Source organism: Agelaius tricolor, unplaced genomic scaffold (assembly GCF_023055355.1).
Source record: "Agelaius tricolor isolate 1412-34295 unplaced genomic scaffold, bAgeTri1.0.p SCAF_4, whole genome shotgun sequence".
Lineage (NCBI taxonomy): Eukaryota > Metazoa > Chordata > Aves > Passeriformes > Icteridae > Agelaius > Agelaius tricolor.
Window position 1 is genome coordinate 15,973,240 of NW_027269264.1, and position 7,845 is coordinate 15,981,084.

The 7,845-nt window shown below is 42.3% G+C and overlaps 1 long non-coding RNA gene across 1 annotated transcript; it reads left to right on the top strand.

Moving 5' to 3' along the window:
- The first annotated feature begins 5,230 nt into the window (after positions 1-5,230).
- On the top strand, positions 5,231-6,917 carry LOC139589481 (uncharacterized). The gene is made up of 2 exons (XR_011679028.1): positions 5,231-6,225; positions 6,488-6,917. It is a non-coding gene; the product is annotated as an uncharacterized lncRNA (long non-coding RNA).
- The last annotated feature ends 928 nt before the right edge of the window (positions 6,918-7,845 follow it).

Genomic DNA, 7,845 nt, shown 5'->3' on the forward strand with positions numbered 1-7,845 from the left:
TATGCATGTATGTGCATATACCACTTGCTATGGTACAGCACAGTGCTGTACCATAACTGAAGTACTCTGTCTGGGTGGGTTTATTGGCCTGATATATCCAGGAGCTTGAGCCTGGTGACCTCATCAGACTTTTTGTCCGTATGCTTTATGGCCACAGCTATAGTATTCACTTTTCGTGTGATACTTTTAAAGCAAAGAAGAGAATGTGGATGTTATACATTCCCAAAGTTAAAATTTCATCAATTTCATACATCTCTTTCTATAGCAAGAATAATAAGAGTGGAAGCAATGTTTCCAGAGGAATTAAATAATCTTGTCCAAGGGATATTTTTAATAGCAACATTCTTAATGTGTGTGAGGTCAACATGTAAATTATGGGTAGAAAACTGAAATGGCTGGTTGTTGCTATGCAACCATCTAACAGAATATTCTACTCTTTAGCCACATAAAGAACTATAGAGATAACAGTACTAGCACTCAGCCTGTTATGCATATAACTGTATTAATACATTATATTAATACATTAAAAGGTATGTATTAAGGAGCTCAGTGATTTTGTCCTACATTTAACCCTTGTCATATTACCTCCTATTTTGTGTATCAGGGCCTTGTAAGGATGTAAAGAGCACAGCTGCCTCTCCCAAATACTGTTAAGGCCACAAAAGGACTTTGCCATGCGGTAAGCACAGAGGGAGTGTCAGGATGGTGCTATCTCCAGGCCTGGTGGAGGCAAGATCTGGTCAGTACCTCCTGGGTAATTCATCTAGACAAAAATTCCCACTTTGTAAACTGTGTAAAGAAGCAGCTGCTCACATACAGACCTACCACTGGTCAAACATAGATCACCCCAACTTATGGGGCAGATGCCCTCTGTGACCACCAATGACCAGAAAAGCACCCCTCGCCCCCTCCCCCCAAATATGCTTCCATGTATACCTGGAGCTTGGACTGTAAAACAAGCCACCACACCTGGAATTTGAGATAAGATAAAGGTGGCACTATTGTCCAGGTGTTATCCCAGACTTAGGGGGAGATTAACAAAGCTTGGGGGGAAGAATGGATCACTGATAATAGATGCAAAAGAATGCAGAACTTACACACCACAAGGGAAGCCACCTCAGCAAGTGCTGAAATCAGCTCCAACAAGGTAAAAGTTAACTCTGTCAAGGGGAAATCATGACCACGGACTCTCAACCACTGACTCAACAAACCCATCAACTGAAAGACTGGGCATATGCACTAATTACCATAAGAAGGGAGGGAATTATTTAATTGTAAGAATAAGAGAACTGTGGAGACAATAAGCATTAATTCCTTTGTTTGCTAAGATGTCTAAATAGTAACTGCTTGGAAATACACATAAATGGTATCTTTGGCAGAGGATGGCTGGACACGAATTAATTTTTAATTATATGACTTGTAAAAAAAGCATGTCTTGAAAAGGGATGGAAAAACATTGTTAGGTTATACTGTAAATTCCATTTTGGTCAGAAACGTTTTCCTTCTGAATTTGCATACATGGGAGGAAATGTACCCATAACATACCAAATACTATCAGCTTGTATATCAGATTTGGAACCAGGGGCTGCTGCAGGAATGATTGGCTGTGTAGGTAACACATGCAGATTTCTCCTAACCTAACTACTTTGGTTCAAAGCTGCACAGAGCTCAGTTACTTGATAACAACAACTTAACATGCCTCTTCAGTGATTTATTTTATCATAATTCTTCCAAAGTCCAAACTGCTGAATAGACAAGGTAAAATAAATGAAAGCCACAAACAGACTGTGAAAAATACTTATATATAGTAGCATTAGTAAAGAGAATTGGGAGATCCTCTCAAATTTGGAAACATTAAAAGACTGAAGGAAAGAAAGACTATATAGAAGAAGGAATTGGGCAGGGGAAAAGAAGAAAAATAGAAAAAAATTTAAACCTTGTATTAGGAGTAATTTTGCTCTGAACTGAATTTCTTTCTTTACAATTCAAGCAGATGAAATTTCTCTTTCTGAAACCTCCCCCCCCCAGCCCAGCCCACCTCACATTTCACTCAAACACACACATTTGCATTGCTAATTCTGCTTTTTTGTTGCAATTCATGTGTTCACATGTAAGTTACTGGGACGTTGGCTGAATATATCTGGAGCCAAGACATCTCTGTGTCTCATGCAGCGGATTTTTACATACCAACCTGGTACAGTTGTGTTATAAGTTCATCACAAAGGAGGGTGGCTTTTAAATGGTGGCTTTCTAGAGACCTCTGGGTTGTACAAATTTGGTGAGTTGACCCTGTTCGAAAGCCAAGTGGCCACCAAAGCTACTCATCTCTTTGACTGTGCAGGGGAGAAAAAATATAATGAAAGGCTCCAGAGCTGAGATTAGGACAGGACAGGGAATGGAGACTGCTATCACTCTATAACACATGGTCTCTGCTTCTTCCTCCTCAGAGGCAGTAGTCTTCAACCCTTACTCTGTTCCAGCATGGAGTCCTGCCCATGCTGTAAGAGAGAGTGCAGGCCTACATGAACTTTTCCAAACTTTTCGTTGTTCCCTTGGGCTGCTGCAGTGCTTCATGAACTGCTCCAGTGTGGGTCCCTCCCATTAGATGCAGTCCTTCAGAAACAGACTGTTCTAGCATGTGACCCTGTGAGGTCACAAGTCCTGCCACTAAACCTGCACCAGTGCAAGCTCCTCTCCACAGTTTCACAGATCCTGACAGAAGCCTGCTTCCCCATAAACTGCCTGCAGGCTCAAAACCTCCTTCAGATGTACGCCTTCTCCAGCAGATGGGGTCATCTGCGGGCTGCAGATGGATCTCTGCTCCACTTTGCACCACCATAGGCTGCAAGTGCACAGCTGCCTAGATGATGCCATGATCTTCAACATAGTCTGCAGGGGAACATCTGGTCCAGCACCTGGAGGACCTCCTGCCTGTTCTTCACTGCTCTTGGTGTTTGCAGGGCTCCTACTTTCACATATTCTCACTCCTCTGTTCCCTGGCTGCAAATACTCCTGTATAGTACCTGTTTTCCTTCTTGAATATGCTATTCTGGAGGTGCTACCACTGTGGCCTCAGCCTTGGCTGGTATTGGGTCTGTCTTGGAGGTGACAGGGATTGGCTGTGTCAGACATGGGGGAAGTTCCTACCAGCTTCTGATGGAAGCAGCACTGTAAGCCCCCCTGCTACCAAAACCTTGCCATGCAAACCCAATACAGCAAGGTTTTGTTCTGCAGTAGGTTTTTGAAGGTTCATGATTGGCTACAATTTCCACATCTGTATGGCTGGTGTGTGACAGCAGCCCCTCTCGTGGTGAGCCAGCAGCAGCACAGAATTGAGCAGAAGTGACTGAGTCACTTGGGCAGAACAGCTGGACAGCACACGACTGCACATGAGGGTCACACCAGGGAACAGAGCTGTCTGGCACCAGCTCTCAGCCAGGCCAAGCTCTTGTTGCAATGAAGTGTGCACTGTCTTCAGTACTAGCTCTCAACAACTGTAGATGGAAACTGGACTTCCTTGTTTAGAAACACTGATTAATACACGTGATACCCTGAAGGAGAAAATAGTACACTCTGATTATCTTACTAATTATCAACACCTTAGAGTCTTGTTGGGGGATTTTGGTTGGTTGCTTTGGTGTTTTTTGGTTATTTTTGTGGTTTTGTAGTTTTGGGGGGATTTTTGGTGGTGGGGTTTTTTTTGGGATTGGTTTTTGGGGTTTTTCTTGGTCTGTTTGGTTGGTTGGTTGGTTGTTTTGATTTGCTGTTGTTGTTTTTTGCTTTGGTTTGGGGTGTTTTTTGTGAAATCAAGATTTGAGGGCAGAAAACTCTTGTTTCAAAACTAAAAAAATGGATATACATACATAAATAGATGATGGATGGATAGATAGATAGATAGATAGATAGATAGATAGATAGATAGATGAGAGATGAAATTAGTACAGGGATTGCCAAACTATCTAAAAGTCTTTTGTTTCAAGACTTAATGGAGATGGCTCATAATGAATCCCTTTGAGGGTATTTCATTTGCAGTGGATAGGGAAATGGGAAAAGCATTGTGCCATAGTTTTGTAGAGACACCTTCAGATTAATAGTGTCTAACATACTATGATTGAGATTATATGAAGGCATGTTTTCAGTATTTCATGTACCCTGATGATAAGATCAATTACTGTCGTTACCTACAATGTCATACAACCAAGTTCTGCATCTATTTTCTCAATCCCTTGGGAGTTCAGCTTGTACTAGCTTGTGAAAAAGCACATTCTTTCTGTGTTGTTCTGCTACATTTATACAAAGTTATTTTCACTTTTGCAAAATTTTCACAGTTCTTATTTCTTTTGGTTTTTAACAATTTTTACCATGACAGTGACTCTTCTTGCCTCTCAGATGCTCACTTCAAAGGATTAGATCTCACAAACTTTCATTGTATATGAGTTCTCAAGCAGACACTGCACTTACTCCCAGGAATAGTCCAATTAAGTCAAAGTGCACTTTGGATTAAATCCAAGACCCATTAAATCAGAGTTGAAGTGTTTCCATTGACTTCAAAGGATGCTGGATCCAAGCCACCACATCTGCAGCTCTCCAAAAGTACCATTGCTTATCTCAAATACACCTACTTAAATTCAATTAAGAGTAGAATAAAATCTCCCAAAGAAAATGTGATGACTCTGTGTCACAGAAAATATTTAAATGCTATATTATAAAGCATAGCAGAAAAAAATCCAAATAACCAAATACTGTAATGAACATGATGGCGACAGAGGCAGAGAGATTACTTGATTTCAATCAGCTCTTGACTGAAATCAAGAACTGATTGAAATTTGCCAGAATTGCTGTCACTCATATCTTACTCATTTGATTTGTTGATTCATCTGACTTTTATTTACATATATACTGATATGTGGATGAATTATCTTAAAAGTTTCAAAAGAATTAATCTGAATTGATCATAATAAAGGCTAATTACTTCTGCAGTCTTACATTGAAAATAATAGGTATGACCTGAGTTGAAGGATTCATAAATTCTTGTTGTTGTACATGCGCAGGAAATAATTTAATACATTTTCCTGAGATTTTATTTAGTACTAAATTATACTAGATGAATGGAAAAGAAATGTGGATGAATGTTTTTTTATGTAGGTGTATAGTTCTTCATAACTTTAACAATAAAATTGATGTCAATATTTTTAAGCTCCATTCTTAATAATCTGTAACATACTGTGGTGGTTTGACAGGAAATGTGTTTTTTGGGATGCTGTGTTTTTGGCCAATGGATATTCAGACTTTAATATTGGCATTTAACCTGGCCATTGGGATATGGACACGCCTCTGAGAACACGGGGTTAAAAGCAGGGCTCTCCCCTGGGAGGGTCCTCTTGGGTTTCCAGCGGGAAAGAGTTCGGGTCTCTCCCCCGGCCCAGCTGCTGGCTGGGCAGGGGGAGGGGAAAGCCATGTGGCCGAGAGAGGTAGGCCTGAGCCCCAGGGTGGAAGGGTGGAAGAGAGAAAGAGAGAGAGAGACACCGGGAGCCATCGGGCAGCCCCCCCTGAGAGACAGAGAGAGAGAGAGAGAGAGAGAGAGCCGCTGCCTGAGACTGTAACCTTGAAGCTTGATAAACATGGGCCTGTGCCGGCAGCACGGCTGGGACGGAGAAGAGGGGGGGGTTCAGCCGGCCGCTTGTAGGAGCTTTTAACCCCTTTTTGGAAAATGAGAACTTCACAGAACATTGACCTTTCCTAGAAGATAGAGTGGAAGATGAGGAAGAAAATGGGCCAGTGTGAGAGAGGTCTGGGCGAGTGAGAGATAGTAGAAGAATAGAGAAGAATCCTAGTGGGAAGAGATGATGGAGTGGCTTTTGCTGGACTCTTTTTGTATAGCCATGGACAGAACCAAGAGGGTTCAGGGTTGATGCCCCTCGGCCCCAGGGGGTGGAAAAATATGGGGGGGACAGCTGTCCCAAAGGAGAGATTGTGGGGACAGGTGTCCCAAAAGAGAGATGACGGCCTCGGAACCAAGAGGGTTCAGTGTTGATGCCCCTCGGCCCCAGGGGGTGAAAAATATGGGGGGGACAGCTGTCCCAAAGGAGAGATTGTGGGGACAGGTGTCCCAAAAGAGAGATGCCGGCCTCGGAACCAAGAGGGTTCAGTGTTGATGCCCCTCGGCCCCAGGGGGTGAAAAATATGGGGGGGACAGCTGTCCCAAAGGAGAGATTGTGGGGACAGGTGTCCCAAAAGAGAGATGCCGGCCTCGGAACCAAGAGGGTTCAGTGTTGATGCCCCTCGGCCCCAGGGGGTGGAAATATGGGGGGGACAGGTGTCCCAAAGGAGGGATTGTGGGGACAAGTGTCCCAGAAGAGAGATGGACAGACCCAAGTTCCTTGTGACACAGAGACTGCATTCTAGGGGGAGGCAATGGCCTCAGAACCAAGAGGGTTCAGTGTTGATGCCCCTCGGCCCCAGGGGGTGAAAAATATGGGGGGGACAGGTGTCCCAAAGGAGAGACTGTGCCTTTTTTTGGATCGGGACAGAGCATCCTTAAAAGACAACCCTAGAAGCAGCTCTGGTCCATGTTCAGTGGTGAGAGCACTGGACATGGAAAGGAAGAAGTCACCACGGCAGATGTTCTCCGGGCGGTGCCACAAGTGACACGGAAACACACGAGGCTTCGACTGTGTTTCCAGGGGAAGCCCATGGCACAAGAAGGACTCCTCTCCTCTTGATGAACTGAGGATTGATTGTTTGAAGGGTGGTGCTGGACCGAGAGTTGGTGATTTGAGAAACAAATGTATTGTGTTGGAAATTTGGTGGGGGGAGGAGGAAATGCATTTGTGAAGTTTTCATTTTCCCTATGTGTGTGTTTTATTTTATCTGTAGTTGTAGAGTAGTTAATAAAGTTCTGGTTCTTTTTTCCCTAAGTAGGAGCCTGCTTTGCTTATTCCTGGTCACATCTCACAGCAGAAACCAGGGAGAAGGTATTTTCATGGGGGCACTGGCATTGTGCCAGTGTCAAACCATGACACATACTAAAAATGATTTCTGTCTGTTATCAAGAAGATCTGTTAAAAATCATCAATCATTGTAGATTGCTAAATCACTTGCTGGTTAACATTAGTCAGTAATTCAGAAATATAGAACATTTTAAAAAATCTGAAAAAAACCCCAAGCAAAACAGCTTTAATTCTTCTTTCCCTACATAATTTAGGCTTCAGCCTGCATGATTGACTACTTTACCCCCATTACAGCAGAGAGGACTCTTTTTCTGCATCAACTTAATTTTGGAAATTAATTCTCAGGGAAGAGTTAGTCCATTAAGGTCATAAAGGGTTATCTGAAGGAACCCACCTCCATGAGGTACAATATATAATTGGCTGCAATAAAATTAATGGGGCTGTGGAATTAAATTACTAGAATATATAGTCACGCATTTCAGGACAGATAAATAACTTCTCTGACATGAACTTGAATCTAACAACTTTATTAATCTATTTATTTCAGAAATTAAGGGAATCTCTTTGACAAAGAACAGATATGATGCTGTCAGCAGTATCACAAAATCATTTTAATTATAAGGACTCACACTGTAAACTCCACAAATTGCTCACCCAAACATTTACCAGTGAAGTCCTACAGTTCAAAAGAAATGGAAGAAAAGAGATTTTGCCTGTCATTTTCACACTAGCACCGTGTGGTTCTGGATTAGGAGAATATGTCTGCACATGAAGTATTAGTGAGGGCTGATGAACATATATTTGATTTTAATATTATTCCTGCAGTTGCAGTGTACTTAGTGAGTATCACATATTTCCAGAAAATAACTTCTACTGTGACATTCAGCCTCTATTT